Source organism: Phyllobates terribilis, unplaced genomic scaffold (assembly GCF_046119375.1).
Source record: "Phyllobates terribilis strain yellow unplaced genomic scaffold, ASM4611937v1 Scaffold_60__1_contigs__length_8166268, whole genome shotgun sequence".
Classification (NCBI taxonomy): Eukaryota; Metazoa; Chordata; class Amphibia; order Anura; family Dendrobatidae; genus Phyllobates; species Phyllobates terribilis.
In genome coordinates, this window is record NW_027362820.1 from 2,229,475 (window position 1) to 2,251,020 (window position 21,546).

A 21,546-nucleotide genomic window follows, 5' to 3' on the forward strand; every position below is an offset into this window, starting at 1 on the left:
ACGCTACACTAGCCAAATTGTATACTGTTGAACACAATGCTGTCAGGGCCATAGAACCCTTGCCTCCATCTCCCCAGGCGGAGGGTAATGGTTCCCAGAAACCCAAGGAGTACTGGTGCCAGAGACTCCTCGTGGGTGCTGACTCCACTCCCTTGCACCAAAAACAAGGAGTCTACCGGGTGGTTCAAGAGTACGAGAGAATCTTTAGTAAGCACCCGCTAGACTTCGGCAGAGTGAAAGGGGTAGAACACCACATCCCCACGGGGAGCCACCCACCAATAAAAGAAAGATACAGACCTGTACCACCCCGCACACTATCAGAACGCAAAGGGCATGCTGAGAGAAATGAAGGAAGCCGGGGTCATTAGAGACAGTTGTAGCCCCTGGGCAGCCCCCTTGGTTCTGGTAAAAAAGAAAGACTGTGCTATGAGAATGTGCGTGGACTATAGAGAAGTCAATCGTATCACCCATAAAGACGCATACCCGTTGCCTAGAATAGAGGAGTCTTTGGTCGCACTAAAATCAGCTAATTTATTCTCTACTTTGGACCTTACTAGTGGGTACTGGCAGGTTCCTGTGGCAGAGGCTGATAAGGAGAAGACCGCCTTCACCACGCCGATGGGATTAAGTGAATTCAACTATATGCCATTCGGGCTCTGCAACGCACCCGGGACCTTCCAGAGGCTGATGGAATGCTGTCTAGGGCACCGAAACTTTGAGACGGTCCTACTTTACCTGGATGACGTGATTGTCTATTCGAAGACTTACGAGGACCATCTAAAGCACCTGGCCGAGGTGTTCGAGGCCCTGGCAGGCTTTGGCATGAAAGTGAAACCCTCCAAGTGCCATCTGTTAAAGCCGAAGGTACAGTACCTGGGACACGTGGTGAGTGCAGAAGGAGTAGCCCCCGACCCTGACAAAATCACGGCAATAAAGAACTGGCCAAGCCCCTCTAACATAAAAGAAGTGAGGCAGTTCCTCGGGTTGGTAGGCTACTACCGAAGGTTCATCCCCAGGTTCACCAAGATGGCAGGCCCTATGCAGGACCTCCTTATAGGACAATCTAAGACCAGAAGCCAAAAGCCACCCTTCAAGTGGGACAAGCCGGAAGAGGAGTCCTTCCGCCAGCTGAAGATGGCCCTCACGGGGGATGAGATCCTGTTCTACCCTGATTATGGCCAGCCTTTTATCCTCCACACAGACTCCAGTAATGTGGGGCTGGGAGCCGTACTGTCACAGAACCAACAGGGCAGAGAAAGGGTGATCGCGTACGCCAGCCGGAAGCTGAGGCCCACCGAGAGAAACCCGGAGAATTACAGCTCCTTTAAGCTGGAGTCCTTGGCAGTGGTTTGGGCCGTAACAGAACGTTTCAAGCATTACCTGGCCTCTGTGAAGTTCACTGTGTACACGGACAACAATCCGTAGACACATCTGGACAATGCGAGACTTGGTGCCCTAGAGCAGCGGTGGATGGCCCGGCTAGCAAACTATGACTTCACCATCAAGTACCGAGCAGGCCGAGCCAATGAAGAATGCAGATGCCCTATCGAGAATGCCCCACTTGCCCGATGAGGGAGAAGATCCAGACGAGTTGGAGGAAATAGAGCGCCCTGCATTCCACCGGTACGGGGCCACTCAGTACTCCCACCGTGTAAGAGACAAAGACTTGACCACTGTCATGTTCAATCCCTTACCTCACCACGGCTGGGCTGAAACGCAAGATAGTGACCCTGCAATTTGCCTGGTGAAAGACCTGTTGACCCAGGCAGACGCTAGCCCTGGCTCGGACGCTCCAGAGGAAGCCAAGCAGTTATGGAAGGAGAAAAGCAGGCTATTCCTCTACGAAGGTAAGCTGTGCAGAAGGCTTGTCAACCACCGGACGCACGAGCTGACCTGGCAGGTAGTGGTCCCGAGACGAGATGCAGCAATGGTCCTGGAGGCCTACCATGACAGAGCGGGACACTTCGGGTGGAAGAAACTGGAGTTCCTACTGAGAGAGTGGTTCTACTGGGTCGGAATGAGAGGGGCCATAGAGAAGTGGTGCAGGGACTGCGGCCCATGTAACCTCAGAAGGAAGGACGGTACCAGCCAGAAGACGCCCTTGATGCCCATCGTCACCAGGCAGCCTCTTGAGCTGGTAGCTCTGGACCATGTGAAACTGGCTCCAAGCCGGTCGGGCTACGTCTATGCCCTGACAATAGTGGACCACTATTCCCGGTTCCTGGTGGTGGTTCCTGTTAAAGACTTGACAGCCCAAACAGCGGCCAGAGCCTTCCAACAACACTTCTGCCGTCCACACGGGTATCCGGAACAGGTCTTGACAGATCAAGGTCCAGCGTTTGAGGCTGAAATCTTCCAGGAGTTCTGCAACCTCTACGGCTGTAAGAAGATTCGGACAACGTCTTACCACCCACAAACCAACGGGCTATGTGAGAAAATGAATAATATCGTCATTGATCTCCTCAAAACATTGCCCCTGGAAGAACGCAGCCTGTGGCCGGAGAAGCTGCCAGACCTGATAGACTTATACAACCATATCCCGGTGAATGCTATAAATTGCACCCCGGCTTACCTGATGAGGGCAAGACCAGGTAAGCTGCCGATAGACCTGGAGATGGGAGTCCTGACCCCCGAGGACACCTCCCCAGACGCGGACTGGGATACGGAACGGCGGCTACAGTACAAGAAGGTACAGGAGAGTGTGGAGAGGAGTCTGGCTCAAGCGAGAGAAAAGCAAGAGAGGCTCTTCAACCAACACGCCCCTGCTGGTACCCTGGAACCTGGTGAGCAGGTCCTGAAGCGGAAGAGAAGGCTTCACAAGCTAGATGACCAGTGGGAGAGCGACCCGTACACATTACTGCAGTCCAACCACAACAACCCGAAGGTATGTGTAATTACCAAGGATGGAGGAGAAACCACTAGCACCGTCTTCAGAGACCACCTAAAAAGGTGCCCCAAGCAACTACAGAGTGCAGGAGAAGATCAAGATGACCTTGAACCCGCAGAAGACAAGAAAGAAATGATCAGCACAGTTCTTGGAGAGTTCCCCCGGTCCTGGACTCGGATAAATGATGCAATAGTGGTACCCGTCCTACACTTTCTTCAACCAACCCAGCAGGAACCTACAGGAGAGCAGGAGGAATCAGAAGACCAAGCAGCCCTAGAGGCAGAAGAACCCATGCCAGCAGCCCAGGAGAGTCAACCCTCTGCTGACAGTGAGCCTGCCATACCTGCGGTAAGCCAAAGGACCCGCAGATAGCTGACTGCACTGCCTGTAAACCCAGCTAGTAGCTGTACCCTGAATGCTAGTGGGGAAAGTCAGGTTAGACCACCACCAGACAGTGGGTTACGCAGGTCAACCCGGAGCACTAGGGGGCAAATACCAGCTCGCTGGAAGATCTAAATGCTGTATATTGTAAATGTTTTATGTTTGTTGCCTGGTTGCTAATTATGTTTTTCCAGTCTTTCTAGTTCATGGACTAACAGGTTATGGACGCTGAATAACCGGAACTGTCTTGTAGATAGTTGCACTTGGTGCCCTCTTTCGAAGATGGCCACGGAAGAAAAATCTGTCCGGTGTGGCCTCCTTGTGGCCCAAAGTAGAGAGCTCAGCCTTGTCGCCACGCCCAAGGCCAGGAACTTGGGGTTTATGGAAACAGGTCCCCACACCGTGGAAAACTTCACCTTGTTGGGTGACATGGACACCCGGTCACGGAAGCGCCGTGACCTCAAGGACAAAATATACTTGTATATATGTTATGTTGTCATTTATACCCTGTATTTGTGTTTCCTGTTTAGTCCGGAGTACTAAATTTTACTAGGGGAGAATGTGTTACCCCAGGCCTGGATGCCACAAACAATAATCTGTGTCTGAGAGCAGGAGGGAGGTCGCCTGGTTAGGGACAATTAGCATACAGCACCTCCTGTCCCAGGCCAGCAGGGGGAGCTGGCTGCCCCTATAAAAGCTGGAACTGGGGCAGGGTTAGAGAGAACTGGAAGACCGAGCTCAGGAGTGAGACTAGTCCCAGAGAAGGAGGGACAGTTCAGCTGTAGCTGAGGAGTCCGTGAGGCAGAGGAGAAACTGCAAGCCAGGGACAGAGAGCAGGTCCTGGAAGAGAACCAATCTACCGGGCATTGGGGTCCGGGGCTGTCAGGGTTACAAGCCCAGCAGCAGAGAACCAACCTGCGAGGGATTTCAAGTCCCTTGGCCTAAGAAGCCTGGAGGCTCCGCCACACAGAGGGACCAGTACAGCGAGGAGCAAGCAACAGGTACCCAAGGCCCTAGTCGCATACCATACAGGCGAGAAGTACACAGCCAGCTCAGGGACGTGGGCTATTACACCACGAAAAGGGGGATAGTCAGAAAGAGCATAGAGAGAACGGTAGGCCTACACACTCACCCTGACCAGTGGGGCTCGCCCGAATGCTCTCAGACACCCAGGCCCATTCCTAACCGGTACTGTTGGGTCATTAATAATATCTACAATAAAGACCCTGAACTGTTTGAAGCGGACTCTGAACTCTTAATATTGCGGCCTGCACTATCACCCCCAACATCCACCTACACTGCCCTGAGGCTACACTCTTTCCGTGGGGAGTTATCCTACACCTGTGCTGCACACCAACACCAGCCTCAGCAGTCTGCCTCGCAGCGGCGGTTATCCCTGACCGCAATCCACGGGTGGCGTAGTCGGACATTCAAAACACTGATAAATAGACTGCCACCATTTGGTCTGACCACCCTGAGCCACGAGATCGGGTTGCCACTACTACCCCCATCAGCACCGTACACAAGAAGGCCCGGTTCCGTGTACCCCACGGCCCAGGGGGCCAGTCATGTGCATCAAATTATACATACACATATGGGGCAGTGGGGCTTCATACTATATACAAGTGCTTCTCACAAAATTAGAATATCATCAAAAGTTAGTTTATTTCAGTTCTTCAATGCAAAAAGTGAAACTCCTATATTATATAGAGTCATTACACACAGAGTGATCTATTATATGGAGTCATTACACAGAGGGATCTATTATATAGAGTCATTACACACAGAGGGATCTATTATATACAGTCATTACACACAGAGGGATCTATTATATAGAGTCATTACACACAGAGGGATCTATTATATAGAGTCATTACACACAGAGGGATCTATTATATAGTCATTACACACAGAGTGATCTATTATATAGAGTCATTACACACAGATGTGGCACCCCAGGGGTCTGGTTTCCACAGTAATAGCAGTATTACGTCTGTGAGCAGGTGGGAGGTCTCCTGGGCAGGAATTCTAAGCATACCACACCTCCTGCCCAGTCCTGGGAGGGGAAGAACTTCCCCTACATAAACTGGGGCTGAGGCAGGGTTAGAAGAGAGGAGTTCCAGACAGAGACGGAGTCTGGTCTGGACACGCAGAAACAGGGACAGATAGACATCAGGAGCTCTGTAGGAGCCAAGGAGAAGCGCCAGGGGCTGGAGCTGTGCAGAGCTCGCCCTGGGAGAAGGTACTAAAACCGGACACAGGAGTCCGAGGCTGTGGGGACTAAGATATACCCAGCAGCAGAATCCATCCGGCAGGGGATTCCAGGTCCTCTGGCCATAAAAGCCCGGAGGCTCAATCACAACGAAGGGACCAGCACCGCCATCCCGGAGCGGAGGCTAACAGGAGGCCCCAGGTCACCAGCCATACGGGTGAGCACCACACGGTATACCCAGGGACGTGGGCTACTTGTAACCGCCGAAAGCAGGGTAGCCAGGAAGGGTACAGACTAACGGGAAGGCCTACAACTCCACCTGGCCAGGGGAACTCCGGCTTACTCGCAGACTAACCAGGCCCCAACTACTAGCCAGTACTCCCGGGGGAATTTGCCTTGTACCATCAGTAAAGACCCTGAACTGTACCCTCGCGTCTCCGTGCTTCCTTGTCGCACCATTAGTGCTGGGACATCCACACCTCACTCCCAACATCAACCTCATCCTCTGCCCTGAGGCCATACCCCTCCCGTTGGGGGTTATACCATCCACGCTGCACATCCGTACCACCGGCCTCAGCGGACTGCCCTGCAGCGGCGGCTTCATAGCCGCATTCAACGGGTGGCGTAGTCGGACACTAATACCATCATACCAGTAACTGCCACTTAGTTTGACCACCCTGGGCACGGACCGGGTCACCGCCACACGAAGACTACTACCCCCATCGGATCCGGCTCCGGGTATTCCCCGCGCGCACGCGCGCCGCAATACAGCATGGCCCAGGGGGCGCGTCAACTTTTGGCGTAGTCGGCAGGATTACGTGCCCGCAACCACCGGTTACTGCGTGCCTGAAAAAAGAGACTTTTATACTTACCTGTGGTGAAGTTTCCCGCCGTCCGGAGTCGTTTCCCGCCATCTGGAGCCGATTCCCGCCATCCGACGCCATCTTCTGCCTTCTTCCCGCCATCCGTGGAGTTTTCCCGCCATTGGACGCCATCTTGAGGGCGCCGCGCGGGAAGAAGAGGGGCGTGGACTCCGAAAGCCCGCGAGAACTGAAGCCCCGCCTCACGTCCGGACGTTGCTTAAGGTCCTGGAAGAAGCCCAGCAGACGCCGACGTCACAGGAGCGCGACGGAAGGTCCTCAACCCTGACGATCCACTGCGGAGCCGCGGCCTACGGAAGAGGATCATCGCAAGGTAGGCCACGGTCCACTAGGGGGGAGGAGGATGTCGGATACGGAGGAGAGCTTCACCGCCACAGCCGCCGCCAGCGCCACCGCTGCTGCGGTCATGCCTTTCACCATGCCCTATATCCCGGGGGCAGCCTGGCTACCCCAGTACTCAGGGGAGTCACATACCCTAAATGACTTCAGAGAAAGGCTGGATAGCCTCTTCCAGGTGTATCCCCTCACGGAGGCGCAAAAAGTGAGCATCCTGGTGGCCCAATTAATCGGGGCAGCCCAAAGGGAGGTAAAGTCCTGGCCACCTGGGAGGAAGAGGACTGTCAGAGACATACTAACCCGGCTGAAAGACACATTTGACACCCGCACCTCAGCCGAAATAAAACTAAGATTTTATGGGTGCAAACAACGGGCACATGAGAGTATAAGAGACTATGCTCTAAACCTACAAGAGGCCCTGAGAGCCATTAAGCAGGCAGACCCTGACAGCGTGGGAAATGAAGATAAGCTGTTGACTGAACAATTCATTGAGGGTCTACTGTGCAATACCCACCGAACCCAGTTGCGGGCAATGGCCTTACAGGACCCTGACCTGGACTTTGCACAGTTCAAGGACAGAGCCATCCGGGTGCTCCGAGAACCGGCACCAGGTGGCGCTGTGACCCACAGGCGCCCTGCTATCACTTATCACCAGGAGACGGCGCCCTTGTCTGCAGGGCCTGTGGGAGCTGATGCGCAGGCTTTAAACAATGACCCAGCTACAGACCTGCACCATCAGGTCCAAGAGCTAACTAAAAGCGTTGCCGCGCTAACCCGAACTGTGCAGTCTTTACAGGTCTCTTCTCCAGGAAAGATCGTGCTGGCATCCGGACCGGAGGACATCCCGTGGCGCCGACCAAGGAGGACCCCACCGGCCAGAGGAAGACCCAGCGATCGATACAACGAGGACGGACGACCTATTTGCCGCCGCTGCAATCAACCCGGACATGTGGCAAGGTACTGTCATTTAAACGGGCACAACCTGGGGTAGAGGGCCAACCCCCAGGCATAAGACCATCAGGCCCATCAAACTGGCGTGATAAATACGTAGGGGGACGTCCAATCTTGCCTGTGGTACTGGATGGCATTCCTATGAGTGCCCTACTAGACACTGGGTCACAGGTCACCACCATCCCGTACGTGCTCTTCAAGCAGTACTGGAATGATTCGGACATAACCCGCTACCCAGACGACGACCTGAGTATCATCGCCAGCAATGGTCAGCCCGTGCCGCAGGTGGGATTCAAGGAGGTGACCATTAAAATCGGTAAAGTCGAACTAGCGGCACAAGGACTGATTATAGTGGACATCGACCGTCATGAGAGTCACCCTAGAATCACCCTGGGAACCAATGTAATTGAAAATTGTCTTGCAGAGGTGATTCTCATTTTACAGCAGGTTGCCAAGAACGCCAGTTCCGGCCAGCAGCGTGTGCTCCAAAAATAGATGAAGCGGCAACAGGTGGAACTATCTGGTGGTGAGATAGGTAGCGTGAGAATGTGTGACCCGTTCCCTATTGCCATGCCCCCAAAAAGTGAGATGATGATTTGGTGCCGGGCAGCTATTGGTCTAAGAGGTAGAGACTACCAAGCAATGGTAGAACCCGTCTACTCAGACAGTAGGCCCACCATTTTGACAGCACGGGGGTGGTCGATGTACGCCATGGGAGGGTGCCCGTTCGCATCATAAATATCGGTGAGAGAGAAGTACACCTGCCCCGGTATGCCACGCTAGCTAAATTGTTCACCATAAACCAGAATTCTGTACAGGCCGTGGAACCCTTGCCTCCATCTCAACCAGAGGAAGGTAACGGCTCTAAGAAACCAATGGAGGACTGGTGTCAGCAACTACATCTGGGTACTGACTCCACTCCCTCACACCAGAAACAAGGGGTCTATCTGGTGGTTCAAGAGTACGAGAGAGTGTTTAGTAAACACCCGTTAGACTTCGGGCGAGTAAAGGGGGTAGAACACCACATCCCCACGGGAGACCATCCTCCCATAAAGGAGAGATACCGACCCGTACCCCCTGCACACTACCAACACGCCAAGGGGATGCTTAGAGACATGAAGGAGGCTGGGGTAATCAGGGACAGCTGTAGCCCCTGGGCAGCTCCACTAGTCTTAGTGAAAAAGAAGGACAACACTATGAGAATGTGTGTAGACTACAGGAAGGTCAACCGTATCACACACAAAGATGCGTACCCGTTACCAAGGATAGAAGAGTCCTTAGCTGCATTAAAATCTGCTAACTTCTTCTCTACTTTGGATCTCACTAGCGGGTACTGGCAGGTTCCTGTAGCAGAGGCAGACCGGGAGAAGACCGCATTCACCACCCCGATGGGTCTCAGCGAATTTAACTGTATGCCGTTCGGGCTCTGCAACGCACCAGGAACCTTCCAACGGTTGATGGAATGCTGTCTGGGACACCGGAACTTCGAGACGGTCCTGTTATACCTGGACGATGTCATCGTCTATTCCAAGACCTATGAGGACCACCTGAAACACCTGGCAGAAGTGTTCGAAGCTCTGGCAAACTACGGCCTAAAGGTGAAACCCTCCAAGTGTCACCTCCTGAAACCAAAGGTGCAATACCTGGGACACGTGGTGAGTGCTGACGGAGTGGCTCCTGACCCTGACAAGATCACCGTGATTAAGGACTGGCCAAGACCCTCCAGCATAAAGGAAGTGCGGCAGTTCCTCGGGTTGGTAGGCTACTACCGAAGATTCATTCCCAGTTTCACCAAAATGGCAGCCCCTATGCAGGACCTCCTGATAGGTCAATCTCGAAAAGCCAAAAACCAGAAGCCGCCCTTCAGGTGGGAAAAGCTGGAAGAGGAGTCCTTTTGCCAGCTGAAGATGGCCCTCACGGGGGATGAAATCCTGGCATATCCAGACTACAGCCAGCCCTTTATCCTCCACACGGACGCAAGCAACATCGGGCTAGGAGCCGTACTGTCCCAGATCCAGCAAGGAAAAGAACGGGTAATCGCTTACGCCAGCCGAAATCTATGACCCACCGAGAGGAACCCTGAGAATTATAGCTCATTCAAGCTGGAGTTCCTGGCAGTAGTGTGGGCAGTGACCGAACGTTTCAAGCATTACCTTGCCTCCTCCAAATTCATCGTGTACACGGATAACAACCCGTTGACACACCTGGACACTGCAAGGCTCGGTGCTCTGGAACAGAGATGGATGGCTCGCCTGTCCAACTTTGAATTCACCATCAAATACCGGGCAGGACGCTCCAATGCCAACGCGGATGCCCTGTCTAGAATGCCGAACTTACCGGACGTAGGGGAAGATCCAGAAGATCTGGAAGAAGTTGAGCTCCCTGCGTTCCACCGTCATGGGATTACCCTGTATTCCCACCGTGTGAAGGGCAGGCGCTCCGCGACGTTCAATCCCTTGCCCCACTACAACTGGGCGGAGACGCAAGACAGTGATCCCGCAGTCCGTCTGGTGAAGGAAATGCTGACCCAAGCCGATGCCAGTCTGGACCCAGACGCCCCAGAGGAGACTAAGCAACTGTGGAAGGAGAAAAGTAGGCTGTTCCTCTACAGGGAGAAGTTGTGCCGGAGAATGGTTAACTCTCGAACACATGAGTTGACCTGGCAGGTAGTGGTCCCCAGACGAGACGCGGCTATGATTCTGGAGGCGTACCACAACGGAGCAGGACATTTCGGGTGGAAGAATCATAGAATCATAGAATTATAGAATCATAGAATGGTAGAGTTGGAAGGGACCTCCTGGGTCATCTGGTCCAACCCCCTGCTCAAAGCAGGATTCACTAAATCATCTCAGACAGATGTCTGTCCAGCCTCTGTTTGAAGACGTCCATTGAAGGGGAACTCACCACCTCTCGTGGCAGCCTGTTCCACTCATTAATCACCCTAACTGTCAAAAAGTTTTTTCTAATATCTAATCTGTGTCTCCTCCCATTTAGTTTCATCCCATTGCTTCTAGTCTTTCCTTGTGCAAATGAGAATAAAGATGATCCTTCTACAATGTGACAGCCCTTGACATATTTGTAGACAGCTATTAAGTCTCCTCTCAGTCTTCTTTTTTGCAAGCTAAACATTCCCAAATCCTGCAACCGTTCCTCATAGGACATGGTTTGCAGACCAGTCACCATTCTGGTCGCTCTTCTCTGAACTTGCTCCAGTTTGTCTATGTCTTTTTTAAAATGTGGGGCCCAAAACTGTACACAGTATTCCAGATGAGGTCTGACCAAAGAGGAGTAAAGACCAATAATGACTTCACGTGATCTAGACTGTATGCTTCTGTTAATACATCCCAGAATTGTATTTGCCTTTTTTGCTGCTGCATCACACTGTTGACTCATGTTCAGTCTATGATCTATTAGTATACCTAAATCTTTTTCACATGTACTGTTGCTTAGCTCTATTCCTCCCATTCTGTATATGCTTTTTTCATTTTTATTGCCCAGATGTAGTACTTTGCATTTTTCCCTGTTAAAAACCATTCTGTTGGTTGCTGCCCACTGCTCCAGTTTATTTAGGTCTTTTTGAATCCTCTCTCTCTCTTCTCTAGTATTAGCTATCCCTCCTAGCTTTGTGTCATCAGCAAATTTAATCAGTTTACCCTCAATTCCTTCATCTAAATCATTGATAAAGATGTTGAACAATACAGGTCCCAGGACGGAGCCCTGTGGTACCCCACTTGAGACATTCATCCAGCTGGATGTGAAGCCATTTACAATCACCCTTTGAGTCCGATCACTAAGCCAGTTATGAATCCACCTAACAGTTGCCTGGTCCATTGCATACTTGGTCATTTTTTCAATAAGGATGGTGTGAGATACTTTGTCAAATGCTTTGCTGAAGTCAAGATATACTATATCTACAGCATTTCCCTGATCCACCCAGTCAGTGATTCTGTCATAGAAGGAAATTAAGTTAGTCTGACATGACTTGTTAGTTATAAACCCATGCTGACTCTGGTTAATCACTTCATTCTTATCCAGGTACTTACATACATGTTGTTTAATAATTTGTTCAAAGATCTTTCCTGGTATAGAAGTCAGACTCACCGGCCTATAGTTCCCTGGGTCCACCTTCTTCCCCTTTTTGAAGATAGGAACAACATTTGCTCTTCTCCAGTCTTCTGGGACTTCTCCTGTTCTCCAAGAATTTTCAAAGATTATGGAGAGTGGTTCTAAAATTTCTTCTACGATCTCCTTCAGTACTCTGGGGTGTAATTCATCTGGACCTGGAGACTTGAACTCATTTATGTTAGCTAAATATTCCCTCACAATCTTTCTGTTTACAGATAACTTGGATTCTTCTATTCCTTTAAAAGGACAGTGAAGATCAGTTGATGTTACATTTTCTTTCTGAGAGAAAACAGATGCAAAATAGGAATTAAAAAGTTTGGCCTTCTCAACATCCTCTCTTACCATTTCTCCATTTTCATCCTGTAAAAATCCTATAGCATCTTTGACTTTTCTTTTACTTTTGACATACCCCCAAAATCCTTTTTTATTGCTTTTGACATCTCTTGCAAGCCTTAATTCATTGTCAGCTTTAGCTAACCTGATACATGCCCTGCAGGATCTGCAGACTGCATTATAATCTTCTTTAGATATGCCTCCCTCTTTCCATTTAATAAACATTTCTTTCTTTCTTTTTAGCATGTGTTTAAGTTCTGTGTTCATCCATCCTGGTTTCCTTAAATGCTTCCCATTCTTCCTACTTTTCGGGATTGTTAACGATTGTGCTTTGAGAATCTCATTTTTAAAAATTTCCCATCCTTCCTGGACATTTTTGTCCTTAAGGACATCCAGCCATTGGATCCCTCCTATTCTCTTTCTGAGTCTCTTAAAATCTGCCTTTCTAAAATCTAACCTTGAAGTTTGAGTCTTCACATGTCTTCCTCCTCTAGTTATCCAAAATTCTATAATAGCATGATCGCTGCCTCCTAGGGTCCCAGCCACTTTTACCTCCTCAACCATTTCCTCCTTGTTTATAAGGATTAGATCCAAAGTAGCAGATCCCCTTGTTTTCTCCCCTACCTTTTGGAAGATAAAGTTGTCAGCAAGAGAGGATAAGAATTTGCTTGACCTGTTAGTTTTACTTGAGAGAGATTCCCAACAAATGTCTGGATAGTTGAAATCTCCCATGACCACTACGTCATATTTTTTTGAGAACTTGGTCATTTGATACATAAAGAGTTCATCCATATCTTCAGCTTGCCCAGGTGGCCTGTAGTAAATGCCTACAATGGTGTCCTTTCCGTTGTTCTCTCCTTGTATTCTTACCCAAACAGTTTCCACAGAACTCCCAGTCTCTGAAGCTTCAATCTCTGTGCAGATATACGCTTTTCTAACATACAATGCGACACCTCCTCCTCGTTTATCAAGTCTGTTTCTTGCAAATAAGTTGTATCCTTTTAGCCTTTTATTCCAATCATGTGTATCGTCCCACCAAGTTTCAGTGATTCCAATGACATCATATTTCTTTTCCTGCGTTAGTAGTTCTAATTCTCCTTGTTTGTTGCCCATGCTTTGTGCATTTGTATAAAAACATTTTAGTTTGTGATTGGTTTCTCTTCTTCCCATATTTTTATTATTTAAATTGTTTTGTCTTTGTTCTTCCTTTCCACTTCCAGTAGCAGAGATCTCAATAGTATTTGTCAGCTGTATGGCTTTTTCTGGCCTTTTGCTTCCCTTCCCACATTGTTCTAGTTTAAAGCTCTCCTGATGAGTGCAGCAAGGCAATTTCCAAATACATGTTTTCCAGTCTTCGTAAGGTGCACCCCATCTCTAGCAAGTAGTCCATCGTATAGGTAATTCATTCCGTGATCCAGAAATCCAAATCCTTGTTGACGGCACCATCGACGTAGCCAGTTGTTCACCTGTAGAATCTTATTCCACCTCATTGTTCCATGGCCATCCACTGGGAGGATGGATGAGAAGAAGCTGGAGTTCTTGTTGCGTGAACGGTTCTACTGGGTAGGCATGAGAGGAGCCATCGAGAGGTGGTGCAGAGACTGTGGACCGTGCCACCTAAGAAGGAAGGACCGTGCCAGCCAGAAGACTCCCTTGCAGCCCATCATCACCCGACAGCCACTGGAACTGGTAGCCCTGGACCATGTGAAACTGGCTCCAAGCAGATCTGGGTATGTCTACGCCCTCACAATCGTAGATCATTACTCCCGGTTCCTGGTGGTGGTCCCGGTCAAGGACTTAACGGCTCAAACAGCAGCTAGAGCCTTCCAGCAGCACTTCTGCCGTCCACACGGGTACCCGGACCAAGTGCTGACAGACCAAGGGCCAGCCTTCGAAGCGGAAGTCTTCCAGGAGTTCTGCAACCCGTATGGCTGCACGAAGATAAGAACAACGCCCTATCACCCTCAAACCAATGGACTCTGCGAGAAGATGAACCAGGTGGTGATAGACCTCCTGAAAACATTGCCCCTGGAAGAACGCAGTATGTGGCCTGAGAAGCTGCCTGATCTGGTGGACCTATACAACCACATCCCTGTAGGTTCTACCAACTGTACCCCGGCTTACCTAATGAGAGCGAGACCTGGTAAGCTGCCTATCGACCTGGATATGGGAGTCCTGACGCCCGAGGACACCTCGCCAGCGGCAGACTGGGATACAGAACGGCAGCAGCAGTATCGGAAAGTACAGGAGAGCGTCGAGCGAAGTCTGTCTCAAGCTAGAGAAAGGCAAGAGAGGGCTTATAATCAGTATGCTCCCGCTGTTCCCCTGGTACCTGGAGAGCAGGTCTTGAAGAGGAAAAGACGGCTCCACAAGTTGGACGACCAGTGGGAGAAGGACCCGTACACCGTACTGCCATCAAGCCATGAGAACCCAAAGATTTGCGTGATCAGTAAGGATGGAGGAGAAACCACAGCCGTTGTCTCCAGAGACCACCTGAAGAAGTGTCCCGAGCAGCTGCAAAACCCTGAAGAAGAAGATCAAGAAAACCCTCGACCCGCAGAGGAAAGGGAAGAAATGATCAGGACTGTACTCGGAGACTTCCCCCGGTCTTGGACACAAGTAAACGGTGCTGTCGTGGTACCCGTCCTCACCTTTCTCCAACCAGCCCCGCAAGTGCCTACAGAGGAACCGGAAGAGCTGGAAGAGCAGCCGGCCCAAGAGGCAGAAGAGTCCACACCAGCAGTACAGGAGGATCAACCCTCTGCTAGTAGTGAGCCTGCCGTGCCCCTAGTGAGCCAAAGAGTGCGCAGAAAGCTGCCCAGCTTGCCCATAACACCTCCTACACCCTGTAGTGCAGGACCAGTGAGTGAGCTCCGTAGGTCCACTAGGGTTACCAGAGGCCAGATGCCCGTACGTTGGAGAATCTAAGTTGGCTAGTTGCTTTAACTATTTTATGTTTACCTGTTTTGTTGTAGCCGTTGCTAATTATGTTTTTCAGTTACAGATTTCTTTATATGGACTGACAGGTTATGGACAGTGAGTAACCGGAACTCTGTTGTAAATATGTTTGGAGCGTAACCCAGGAATGGACTACAGACTGTTAAAGACTCGGGGCAGGACAGACCCCTACCTGGTTACGGCTCCCTGTTCTTTGGTGAAATGGACACCCTTATTGCTTTCCGGTTACGGACACACCGTGACCATCTCATGTATTTAATTGTTATTGTTTATACCCTGTTATGTTTAGTCCGGGAGAACTAAATTTCACTAGGGGGGAATGTGGCACCCCAGGGGTCTGGTTTCCACAGTAATAGCAGTATTACGTCTGTGAGCAGGTGGGAGGTCTCCTGGGCAGGAATCCTAAGCATACCACACCTCCTGCCCAGTCCTGGGAGGGGAAGAACTTCCCCTACATAAACTGGGGCTGAGGCAGGGTTAGAAGAGAGGAGTTCCAGACAGAGACGGAGTCTGGTCTGGACACGCAGAAACAGGGACAGATAGACATCAGGAGCTCTGTAGGAGCCAAGGAGAAGCGCCAGGGGCTGGAGCTGTGCAGAGCTCGCCCTGGGAGAAGGTACTAAAACCGGACACAGGAGTCCGAGGCTGTGGGGACTAAGATATACCCAGCAGCAGAATCCATCCGGCAGGGGATTCCAGGTCCTCTGGCCATAAAAGCCTGGAGGCTCAGTCACAACGAAGGGACCAGCACCGCCATCCCGGAGCGGAGGCTAACAGGAGGCCCCAGGTCACCAGCCATACGGGTAAGCACCACACGGTATACCCAGGGACGTGGGCTACTTGTAACCGCCGAAAGCAGGGTAGCCAGGAAGGGTACAGACTAACGGGAAGGCCTACAACTCCACCTGGCCAGGGGAACTCCGGCTTACTCGCAGACTAACCAGGCCCCAACTACTAGCCAGTACTCCCGGGGGAATTTGCCTTGTACCATCAGTAAAGACCCTGAACTGTACCCTCGCGTCTCCGTGCTTCCTTGTCGCACCATTAGTGCTGGGACATCCACACCATCACTCCCAACATCAACCTCATCCTCTGCCCTGAGGCCATACCCCTCCCGTTGGGGGTTATACCATCCACGCTGCACATCCGTACCACCGGCCTCAGCGGACTGCCCTGCAGCGGCGGCTTCATAGCCGCATTCAACGGGTGGCGTAGTCGGACACTAATACCATCATACCAGTAACTGCCACTTAGTTTGACCACCCTGGGCACGGACCGGGTCACCGCCACACGAAGACTACTACCCCCATCGGATCCGGCTCCGGGTATTACCCGCGCGCACGCGCGCCGCAATACAGCATGGCCCAGGGGGCGCGTCACAGAGGGATCTATTATATAGAGTCATTACACACAGATGGATCTATTTTAAGTGTTTATTTCTGTTAATGTTAATGATTATGGCTTACAGCCAATGAAAACACAAACGTCATTATCTCAGTAAATTAGAATACTTCATAACAACAGCTTGAAAAATGTTTTTAAAATCCGAAAAGTTGGCCTACTTAAATGTATGTTTAGTAAATGCCCTCAATACTTGTTCGGGCTCCTTGTGCATCAATTACTGCATCAATGCGGCAATGTGGCATGGAGAGATCAGCCTGTGGCACTGCTGAGGTGTTATGGAAGCCCAGGTGGCTTTGATAGCAGCCTTCAGCTCATCTGTATTGTGGGGTCTGGGGTCTCATCTTCCTCTTGACAATACCCCATAGATTCTCTATAATAGATTCTCTATGGGGTAAAGGTCAGGCGAGTTTGCTGCCAATCAAGCACAGTGATACTGTTGTGTGTAAACCAGGTATTGGTACTTTTGGCAGTGTGGACAGGGGCCAAGTCCTGCTGGAGAATGACATTTCCATCTCCATAAAGCTTGTGGGCAGAGGGAAGCATGAAGTGCTGTAAAATGTCCTGGTAGATGGCTGCGCTGACTTTGGTCTTGATAAAACACAGTGGACCTCCACCAGTGTAATGCACACGCCCGGACTGACTGGCGTGTGCGTGTTTATGTAGTGATTCCACTGTGCCATGAACCGGAGAGTGCCTGGAGGGGCGTAACTAAGTATCTGCCCGATCCGACCAAGGTCGCACGACGGCATACGACGCCAGTGCACCAGGGAGGAACCGAGCAGAGGAACCAGGGTCTACTCCAGGTCAGACTCCGGACACGGCTGTTGACCCACACCGGGGAATACAGGAACAGGCAGACTAGAGCACAAGCTGGGTAGGGTCCAGTACAGACTGGGAGACAAATTCGAAACCGCAGACGCGGTAGACAGAGCTGAGCAAAGCGAAAACCGCAGACGCGGTGGACAGAGCTGAGCAAAGCGAAAACCGCAGACGTGGTGGACAGAGCTGAGCAAAGCGAAAACCGCAGACGCGGTGGACAGAGCTGAGCAAAGCGAAAACCGCAGACGCGGTGGACAGAGCTGAGCAAAGCGAAAACCGCAGACGCGGTGGACAGAGCTGAGCAAAGCGAAAACCGCAGACGCGGTGGACAGAGCTGAGCAAAGCGAAAACCGCAGACGCGGTGGACAGAGCTGAGCAAAGCGAAAACCGCAGACGCGGTGGACAGAGCTGAGCAAAGCGAAAACCGCAGACGCGGTGGACAGAGCTGAGCAAAGCGAAAACCGCAGACGCGGTGGACAGAGCTGAGCAAAGCGAAAACCGCAGACGCGGTGGACAGAGCAGAGCAAAGCGAAAACCGCAGACGCGGAAGGAACAGGGCTCTGTTCACACGGAACAGACTAGAAGGGAAAGGCAGAACCAGATACCCACAGGGTACTTGCAGAGAAGTAGCGAGTGGACCACAAACTCACAAACGGAAGTACAGTGACAACGAGCAGGAGTAGGTACGAGTTCAGACTCTGCAGAAAAAGGAAAGGAACGGACATAGAGAAAAAACAGGTAAAAGATAGAAGAGAGTTCAGACTGGAACTGAGTGTACGGAGGAGACCGACACTGCAGCGGGATACAGGAGCGGGTCTGGGAATACGGCCCCCAGAGAGGCGGGACGAACAGGCAAGGAGCGTGTTCAGACTGGCCTGGAAATACAGCCTCCAGGAAGGCGGAACGAACAGGCAAGGAACGAGTACAGACTGCAGGTTAAGGTACACAGATAGGACACAGTACAGACATGGGAACAGATACTGCAAGACAGGTAACATAGACAGGACCTGGCATGTCAGAGACAAAAGCCAACTGACAGGGCAAGATGCTCAGGCATGGGTTAATGGGGCAGCTGGTTTAAATACCAGGTGACTGACAGCAATAGGCTGAGGACGCACAAAGGGTGTGCCTGCAGCAGGTACAAAAAGCAGGAAGTGATCGGGCGCCGCCCATAAGCAGCAGACACAGAAGCAAACAGACAGCATGGAGGGAAGCCAGAGAGAAACCCTGGACTGGAGATCAAGTGCGCGCTCTTGCACAGTGGGAGATGGACCACTATGCAAGGACGCCGCCAGGTATGTTACAACCAGCAGATGACATGGCCCCCCAAACCATCAATGATTGTGGAAACTTCACACTAGACCTCCAGCAGCTTGGATTGTGACCTCTCCACTCTTCCTCCAGACTCTGGGACCTTGATTTCCAAATGAAATGCAAAATTTACTTTTCATCTGAAAACAACACCTTGGGCCACTGAGCATCAGTCCAGGTCTTTTTCTCTTTGGCCCAGGTAAGACGCTTCTGGCGTTGTCTATTGGTCATGAGGAGCTTGACACAAGCAATGTGACACTTGTAGCCCATGTCCTGGATACGTCTGTGTGTGGTGGCTCTTGAAGCAATGACTCCAGCAGCAGTCCACTCCTTGTGAATCTCCCCCAAATTTTTGAATGGCCTTTTCTTAGCAATCCTTTCAAGGCTGCGGTTATCCCAGTTGCTTGTGCACCTTTTTCTACCACACTTTTTCCTTCCACGTCCATTAATATGCTCGGATACAGCACTCTGTGAACAGCTGCTTCTTTAGCAATGACCTTTTGTGGCTTACCCTAATTGAGGAGTGTGTCAATGACTGCCTTCTGGACATCTGTCAAGTCAGCAGTCTTGCCCATGATTGTGGAGCCTACTGAAACTGACTAAGGGACCTTTTTAAATGCTTAGGAAGCCTTTGCAGGTGTTTCTTGTTAATTCTAATTTATTGAGATAATGACTTTTGTGTTTTCATTGGCTGTAAGCCATAATCATCAACATAAGCAGAAATAAACACTTAAAACAGATCACTCTGTTTGTAATGACTCTGTATAATATATGAGTTTCACTTTTTGGATTTAAGAACTGAAATAAATTCACTTTTTGATGATATTCTAATTTTCTGAGAAGCACCTGTATGTAGTAGTGCGGCAATTATACTATATACAGTCAGGAGTATAAGTACTTGATACACTGACAATTTCGAAAGTTTTTCCACCTACAAAGAATGAAGAGGTCTGTTTTGTTCTACTTAACTGCTGCAACTTGGACCTTTAACAGGATTTATATTTCACCTATGAGAAAGCATACTATGTGTATTTGGCAGATTAACTCAGGCATGTTTATGATAAACTGAATACCTGGATTGGAGTCCTATTTGTATACAGAATATTGACTATTAATGCTGGCAGAGTAAGTCTTAGGCTATATTCACACTAGGTGTTTTTTTTCTGCAGCAAAACATAATCTCTTGGCAGGAAAGAAGTAGCGTCAAAAACGCAGGTTTTGGTGTGTTTTTTTGCAGTGGTTCTTGGTGCATTTTTGGTGCGTTTTCAGGATCCCAAAGTTCAGCTTTGCTTCCACCATAGACACATGAAAACAGGTCACCATTGCAAGACATATGTTCATGAAAAAGTACACATTACAAATGTAACAGGGGGGGGTGAATTGGTCTGGAATAGTTTATCTAAGACCCTGGCAGTGCATTGAATTTGTAGGACACTATTTACTTTCACATTATGGTTTGCCATTGAGTTGCTCAGGCATTGTTCATTTTCACACCTCCCTGGGCCACACGTGTTGTTCAATCTCACACCTAGCTCAACCAATGTTTACTTTGTAGGCATCACTAATTTAATTAAACTGTAATAATCCAAGCTGCTATCTCAGGTGACCAAGACAAGATGGTTTAAACTTGGGAAAATCACAAGAATAAATGTGTGTCACATACTTGCTTTTTTCACTAAAAACGCAGCAAAATGTTCACACTAGGCTTTTTTTTAGCATTTTTTTCCACCACCCTTTTTTTTAATGGGTGAAAAACGCTGAAACAAGTGACATACTCTATTGCAAAAAGCCATGGAAAGCACAAAATACTGAGGACAAATAAGCAAGCTTTGTGCATGAGATTTCGGAAATCTCATAGACTTTGTTGGTACTGTAAAACGCAGCTGAAAATTTGCATAAAAAAGCCCGCTAAAAAAACGTCTAGTGTGAATATAGCCTTGTATAACAGTTTGCCAATGAGTTAGGATATATGACCACGATGCAGAAATGCTGCGGATTTCTCCTAAGCGTTTCTGCATCTCCCTGGGTTGTCAAGCGCTTTGTCAAGTGATTTTAGCATCACTTGGAAAAGTGCTTGACAACTTGGTCACACTATATAATTCCATGCAACCGGCATGGATTTATATAGTGTGACCAAGTTACAATGCTGCAAATGCAGCATCAATAATAAAAAAAAGAATAATAATGGTAAAAAATAAAAAAAAAACATTATACTCATCTTCCGATGGTCCTCGATCTCCTTCTCCGGTGCGTCCGGTGTCTTCGGCGGATCACGATGCTGTAAAAGGACCTTCCATGACGTCATTTAGTCATGTGACAGGTCAATCGACCGCCGATGTCAGCGGTCGCGTGACCTGTCACATGACTAAATGGCGTCATGGAAGGTCCTTTTACCACCGCGAGCAGCCGAAGAGCCAGCAGCACCGCCGGGAGCAGACAGGGGCCATCAGAAGGTAAGTATATGTTTATTTTTTATTTTAATTCTATTTTAACTACAGGTACTATGGTACCCGGGTCTGGAGGAGAGTCTCTTCATCTCCAGACCCGGGTACCATCCACGCATTGAGTCGCATAATATCCACATGTGTATTTGTAGTCATGCAGATGTTATGCGTTCCAATGCAAGTCAATGGCGGCTAAATCGCATCGACTGCAAAATTAAAGGACGTGCTGCGGATTTTTCCGCAATGATAATCCGCAGCGGAAATCTCCGCGGCATGTGCACAGCACATGCGGATTATCATTGGGGACCATTGCAGACCTATCACCAAGCGTTTTTTAAGTGTTTCAGCGGCGGAAGTTACGCTGCAGAAACGCCTAAAAAACGCATAGTGGGCACACAGCCTTAAAAGTTCTATGGTGAAGAAAAAGATGTGAGATAATAAATGCGAAATATACAATATTTCCCACAATATGACTGAGGATATCTTTAGGGTGTATTCACTGTT